Raw genomic sequence first — 7,500 nt, 5'->3', positions numbered from 1 at the left:
TATTGTTGTTGTTACTGCTACTGCTGTTGCTGTAGTTGTAGCAGTTGTTGTTGTTGTTGTTGTTGCTGTAGTCGTAGCAGTAGTTATTGCTGTTGTTGCTGTAGTCGTAGCAGTAGTTATTGCTGCTGTTGCTGTAGTTTTAGTAGTAGTTATTGTTGTTGTTGCTGTAGTTGTAGCAGTAGTTATTGTTGTTGTTGTTGCTGTAGTTGTAGCAGTAGTTATTGTTGTTGTTGTTGCTGCTATTGCTGATGCTGTTGTTGTTGTTGTGGTGGTGGTGGTGGTGGTGGTTGCTACTGATGTTGCATCTGATGATGATGATGATGATGATGACGATGTAATTGTTATCGCTGCTTATTCTGCTGCTGCAGCAGCTGTTGCTGTTGTTCTTTTTTTTTTGGTGCTAATAATCATTGTTGTTGTTGGTGGTGGTGTTGCAGTTGTTGATGCTGCAGCTATGATGACCATGACAATGATGGTGGAGGTGGGATTATGGTGGTGATGACACTGTTCTTCGCATGGCAAAATTTGTTTTACTCATACATGGGCACAGAGAGGGTGGGGTGTGAGGAGACGGACAGACTAGACAGACATGCAGACAGACATACATACATACACACAGACAGGCGTGTACATGCGAAGTGTACCGGGACGCTCGTGCGTGGGGACACACACATTACGCAAACACACGCGTACTCTTAAACGCTCTCTCTCTCTCTCTCTCTCTCTCTCTCTCTCTCACACACACACACACACACACACAAGAACGCACGCACACACACACAAACGCACACACACACACGCACAGTCAGACACACGCACAGAGTGAGAGACAAACAGAGAGAGGGGGGGGAGAGAGAGAGAGAGCGAGAAAAAAAGAGAGAGGTAAAGACACACAGTTCATTTAAATACACTCTGACATCGACGGAACATTGCTCACCACGCAAAAACCAAGGAACGTCAAAAACAACCACAATAATAACAACAATATAAGCAACAGCAACGACGACAATAAAGCAACAACAAAATGGCAACAAGATGAACACACACATATAAAAAAAAAAATAATGATAATAAAATAGAAAAAAAAATATGACACCTTCGCAAACAATAATGCAACAACAAAATGAACACACATACACACACACACACACAAATAATGATAATAAATTAGCAACAACAAAAAAACTGACACCTTCGCAAATAGTGTCAATAGTTCGATATACCATGTTTCTGGTTTTTCTGGTTTTTCATCTTACTGTATATTTATTTGAACGCGTTTGAACTGATGAGAAAAACGGGCATCAATATCATACAGATATGTTCACACACTCTGTGTGTGTGTGTGTGTGTGTGTGTGCATACTCTCATGTGTCTCCACTCTCACTGCATGTTTGCTTTCCCACTGGCTTACAGCGGGTTGCTCGCTCTGTTGATGGTTTGCTGGTTGGTCTGTTTGAAAGGCTGCTTGGTTCTCCTTTTGTTTATTTGCTTCTTAACCTTTCTTCTTCTTCTTCTTCTACTTCTTTACCTTTCTTTTTCTCCTTCTTCTTCTTCTTCTTCTTCTCTATGTTCTTTTCATTCTTCTCCTTCTTCTTCTTCTTCACCTTACTTCTTCTTCTTCGTCTTCTTTACCTTTCTTTCTCTCTTTCTTCTTCTTCTTCTTCTCTATCTTCTTTTCCTTCTTCTTCTTCTTCTTCTTCTGCTTCGCCTTACTTCTTCTTCTTCTTCGTCTTCTTTACCTTTCTTTCTCTCTTTCTTCTTCTTCTTCTCCTTCTTCTCTATCTTCTTTTCCTTCTTCTTCTTCTTCTGCTTCACCCTACTTCGTCTTCCCCTCCTCCTCCTTCTCCTCCTCCTCATTCTTCTTCTCCTCATCTTCCTCCCTCTTTTTCTTCTCCTCCTCCTACTGCTACTCCTTCTCCTCCCCTCCTTCTTCTCTCCCTCCTTACTCTTCTTTTTCTGCTCCTCCTCCTCCTCCTCTTCTTTTTTCTTCTTCTTCTACCTTTCCTTCCTTTCCTTATTCTTCGTTTCCTTCGTTTCTTCCTCCTTTTTGCTTCCTTCCTCTTTCTTAAAGGTGTGTCTGCGACCTTTACAATCTTGACTTGTACACAGAGTGAACAACATGACTTACCTTCATCGTCCGATCCGATGTAAAACATCCTCTCTCGCTCTCTCTCTCTCTCCCTCTGTCTCCAAACTCCCAAATGAACCAGACACAAGATATCAGCTCGACCACTTTACCCCCGACACAAACGGCGGGCCGCCGTCGTCTTCTCTTCTCAAAGGCACCGTCACAGAATGGAAGTACGGACGGCTATGGCTTTACTACGATAGTGACGGCCACCGACTGTTGTCATTGTCAGTGACGTTTGGCACTGTCAATGATGACGTATGACAGGGGATGAGTTATGGGGCGGGGGGGTAAAGTGTGGGTGAGCTGAGGACAGTTCTCAAAACTCCCTTTTCGTGCTTCTCTTGACAAACGTTTACATTTACATCCCTAGCAAGTTTCTTTCCTGTTGTAGTCAGCTGAATAAATCACCATGAAAAACACCAGTTTTTCCTGTCCTCGTAAAAAAAAAACCACAAAAAAAAAACAAAAAAAAAAACAAAACCACCAGTTGTTCCTGCCCTCGTCAATTAAAAAACACCAGCTTATCCAGCTTTCCTTGTCCTCGTCAATTAAAGAACACCAGCTTTCCCTGTTCTCGTCAATCAAAAAATAAAATAAAATAAAAATAAAACATATTTTTGAAAAATCACCAGCTTTTCCTGTTCTGGTCAAACACACATAAAAAAAAAAAATAATAAATCAAATCAACGCCAGGGGTGTTGAATATTCAACCAGAAACAAGAACAGGAACTCTCGATCCAACACACACGACGAGGGGACACAACTTTATAATCCATTGCTGCTCAGTGCTTCCTCCCCTCCTCCCCCCTCCCTCCCTCAAGCTTGCAGAGGGGTCAATGTCAGGTTCAGAGGAACAAACTCAGACTCGTCTTTCACACTGTGAGAAAAAAAAGGCGTGTTACTTTATTTGTTGTTGCCTTTCAATCTGCAAAAAAGCAACGACTACACATATCACTCACTGAGTCTTTTTTGTTGTTGTTGTTGGCAGAAACAGAAAGAAGAATCCAAGCATTCGAAACCAAGTGTTTTGAGGAGACTACTACACATCTCCTACAAGGAGCACAAGACCAATGACTATGTGCGGAACCTGGTCAGCAACCTTGTTGGGCCCCAAGAACCACTGCTGGCGACTGTCAAACGACGGAAGATGGCATGGTTTGGTCACGTAACACGACATAACACCCTCTCCAAAACCATCCTGCAAGGGACTGTAGAGGGAGGGCGCAGACGGGGGCGGCAGAGAAAGAGCTGGTCCGACAACGTCAAGGAATGGACCAAAATGACGATGCCAGATCTCCTCACGACAGCTGCCAACAGAACGGCGTGGCGAGCTATGACATCTTCTTCATGTCCCCCCAACGACGCCAGCGGTCGAGGGAATGAGTGAGTGAGTGAGTGAGTGAGTTGTTGTTGTTGTTGTTGTCACCCTCACACTGACAATCGGTCTGAGCTAACTCTGTCACTGACACTCTGACAGTGGTGGTAGTTTTTTTTGTTTTGTTTTTTTTGTTTTTCGCTTCCGTCACAGAGTTAGCTAATGGGTGAAATCACCAGTACCACTTGCCCTGGTCATGGTAATGGTCTTGTCACTGACAAGGATACAAATACTAGTTTGTAAATTGTTTGACTCGAGCTTACGATGAAGGTTACGTTAGATCCGATTTTTTTTTTTTTTAAAGACTCTCTTACGTGCTTGAGTGGCAGCTAACGAAGAAATAGCAAACGCACGAACAACGTCTTGTGAGTCTTGAAGGCCTTGCCTTTCTTGTTTTTTTTTGTTTTTTTTGTTTGTTTGTTTTTTGTTTGTTTTTAACACAGTACAGCTGTCTGTCCTCTTGAACTAAGCGTAGTAAAAAACAAAAAAACAACTGACAGTTGCATGGACTGTCTTTTAGTTTTATCCAGACCTTAGATGGTGATAGTGCCCACTACCCCTGCCACTGTTGAACTCCAGACACACACACACACACACACACAGCCACGGACACTGAAACTGAAAGCTGTACACATTTCGTTCATCATCACACACTGCAGTGTATAGTGCAGTCACAACTACTACCACAGTCATAACTCCGGCCCTCAGTGAAAGATCCTGTTCGTTATTGCCACCGACAGTGTGAGTGTCCTGTCAGTGCTACCAGCAGTGTTGTATTGCATTGCATTGCATTGTATTGCATTCTATTGTTTTGTATAACTTTTTTTTTCTATAACTTTTTTTTCTTTCCTCACAACAGATTTCTCTCTGTGAAATTCGGCTTGTTCTCATCGGAGAGAGCAACACTGAGAGCGCATCGCCACAGTACAGCGCCACTCTTTTTTTCTTCTTCTTCTTCTTTCTTTCTTTCTGTCTTCCTTTCTTTCCCCTCCCCCCACCCAACGTCTAATTGTTTTACTAGACAAGTGGGGTTTTCACCACAGTTTTGTCAAAGATACAGCCCTGTGACCAAACCGCCTTTGCCACTATTGCCACTGGTGAAGTAAACAGCGAGGATGGCAACGAAGGCAACCCGACGCACTCAGCTGTCGCTGACACTACTGTCACACACACACACACACACACACACACACACACACACACAACTTCGTTGTCAATAATCTCTGGCACCGGTGTGAAAACATAACGATTATTATCCCCCCCATCACCTCACTAACGAACGAACGAACGAACGAACCACACGGCCGGCCCGGGCACAGCAACGGAGGGAATCGATGATGAGGATGGTGATGGTGATGGGAGTTATACCTGTAGCAGCCGTGACCACATAGTCTCTGGGCCAAAAAAAAAAAAAAGCTCTGGCACCGGTGTTGAAGACGACGAGGAGGAGGAGGATCAGAGCCCGCTGTCCGTCCGTACCTCTGTGGAAACACACTGACTGTGATGACGATGATGATGGGAATTTCCTGCAGCAGCCGTGACCACACAGTCTCTGGGCCAAAAAAAGCTCTGGCACCGGTGCTGAAGACGAAGACGAGGAGGAGGAGGAGAGAAAAACGCACGTACAGCCCGCTGTCCGTTCGTACCTCTGTGGAAACACACTGACAGGGTGACTGTGATGACGATGATGATGGGAGTTTCCCCTGCAGCAGCCGTGACCACACAGTTTCTGAACCAAAAAAACAAAAACAAAAAAAAACAAAAAACAAACAAACAAAACACACACACACGAAAAACAGAAAACAAAACAAAAAACAACAACTCTGGCACCAGTGAGGAGGACGACGAGGAGAGAGAAAGAAATGCACGTACAACCCGTATTGGTCCGTACCTCTGCCGTAACACACTCACACGGTTACCATGATGATGATGATAATTATGACAATGATAGGAGTTATACTTGCAGCAGCCGTAACCACACCACGGTCTCTGGGCAAATAAAAAAAAAATTCTGGCACCGTTGCTGAGGACGACCAGGATGAGTAGAAACGCACGTACAACCCGTGTTGGTCCGTACCTCTGCCGTAACACACTCACACGGTTACCATGATGATGATGATAATTATGACAATGATAGGAGTTATACTCGCAGCAGCCGTGACCACAACACGGTCTCTGGGCAAATTAAAAAAAATTTTGGCACCGTTGCTGAGGACGACGAGGCGAGAGAAAGAAACGCACGTACAACCCGTGTTGGTCCGTACCTCTGCCGTAACACACTCACACGGTTACCATGATGATGATGATGAACATGATGATGATAATGATAGGAGTTGTACTTGCAGCAGCCGTGACCACACCACGGTCTCTGGGGGGGAAAAAAAAATTCTGGCACCGTTGCTGAGGACGACCAGGATGAATAGAAACGCACCGTACAGTCCGTGTGTCCGTCCGTACTTCTTCCGTAAGCACTGACAATGTTACCGTGATGATGACACAAAAGCGCAACACGACCGCCACTGCCTGTGGTGGCTCTAACGGGAGTCTCCCCTCCTAACCTCCGTACGTACGTCCTCCGCCTGCAAGGAACGACTATGACGACAGGGAAGAGGGTGAAGGGGAGGAGAGGGGGAGGGGACATGAGGGCGAGGGGTGGGGGGGAGGGTTGGGTGAAGGGGGGAAGAGAAGGGAAAGGAGGATCAGAGGGACACCGGGTGTGGAATTTACCTTGGTCAGAATGCACGCGAACGGAAACGCACTCATCGGTGGTGGTGGCTTTACTTTCACAATCCGCTGAGTAAACGGCTTCTGGTTCCCTTATAGTGGTGGGGGTAAGGTTTGTATCTACTCGGTGTAAGAAATTGGTAGAGGGGTGTGGGGGGGGGGGGGGAGGGGGCAGGTAGTGTGGTGGTGGTGGTGGTGGTGGTCGGGGTAAAGGGGAAAAGGGAGAGGAGGGTGGGGGAGCAGGAGTGTGAAGAGCGCGGGGCAGGGTGGGGTGGGGCAGGGTGGGGCGGGGCGGGGCGGCCGCTTTCGTATCAAGTCGTCTGGAACAAGTGGATTTGTAAAGTGCTGTTGTGTTTCGAGCCTCTCTCTCTCTCTCTCTCCCCACCCTTCCACCGTCTCTCTCTCTCTCTCTCTCCCCTCCTCCCTCTTTCTCTCTCTACCTCCACTATCCCCCGCTCTCTCTCTTTCTCCCCTCCCTCCTCCACCCCCCTTCTCTCTCTTTCTCTCTCCTTCTCTCCCACCTTCCCCCCCTCTCTCTCTCTCCCCTCCCTCCACCCCCTTCTCTCTCTCTCTCTCTCTCTCTCTCTCTCTCATTCTCATTCTCATTCATTTCCTTTGGGGAAGGGGAGGGGGGGTTGAGTAAGAGGGGTAAGTCCCGGTAAATGGCAGACAAGTGTTATGTTTTCCCGTCTAAGTGTTAAGAACGAGAGAGAGGGGGGGGGGGGGGCAGGGTAGAGAAAACGGAAGGGGTGGCCTGTGCGTGGGGTTGAGGGGGTGAGAACAGACAGACAAATTGAGATGAAGAGGGGTGGGCCAGGGCAGGGGGGAGGGGGAGGGGAGAGGGCGGAGGGAGGTGGTGGTGGTGGAGTGATGCTTACAGTCCCGTTCTGAGCAACATGAGGGACAGGAGGAGGGACAGAGAGAGAGAGAGAGATACAGAGACAGACAGACAGACAGACAGAAAGACACATAGACTTTGATCCGATGAGAGAGAGACAGAGACAGACAGAGAGACACACAGACTTTGATCCGATGAGAGAGAGACAGAGACAGACAGAAAGGCACATAGACTTTGATCCGATGAGAGAGAGAGAGAGACAGAGACAGAGAGACAGAGACAGACAGACAAATAGACAGACTCTGATCCAATGAAAGACAGACAGACAGAGACAGAGACAGACAGACAGAAAGACACATAGACTTTGATCCGATGAGAGAGAGACAGAGACAGACAGACAGAAAGACACATAGACTTTGATCCGATGAGAGA

The 7,500-nt window shown here is 46.6% G+C and overlaps 1 protein-coding gene across 1 annotated transcript in view; it reads right to left on the bottom strand.

Moving 5' to 3' along the window:
• The window catches only part of LOC143300054 (uncharacterized), a 616,551-nt gene that overhangs the window by 562,977 nt on the left and 46,074 nt on the right, over nucleotides 1–7,500 (bottom strand). The window lies entirely within an intron of this gene.

The sequence above is a fragment of the Babylonia areolata genome, chromosome 25, assembly GCF_041734735.1.
Source record: "Babylonia areolata isolate BAREFJ2019XMU chromosome 25, ASM4173473v1, whole genome shotgun sequence".
Lineage (NCBI taxonomy): Eukaryota > Metazoa > Mollusca > Gastropoda > Neogastropoda > Buccinidae > Babylonia > Babylonia areolata.
This window is presented reverse-complemented; position numbering and strand designations above follow the sequence as displayed.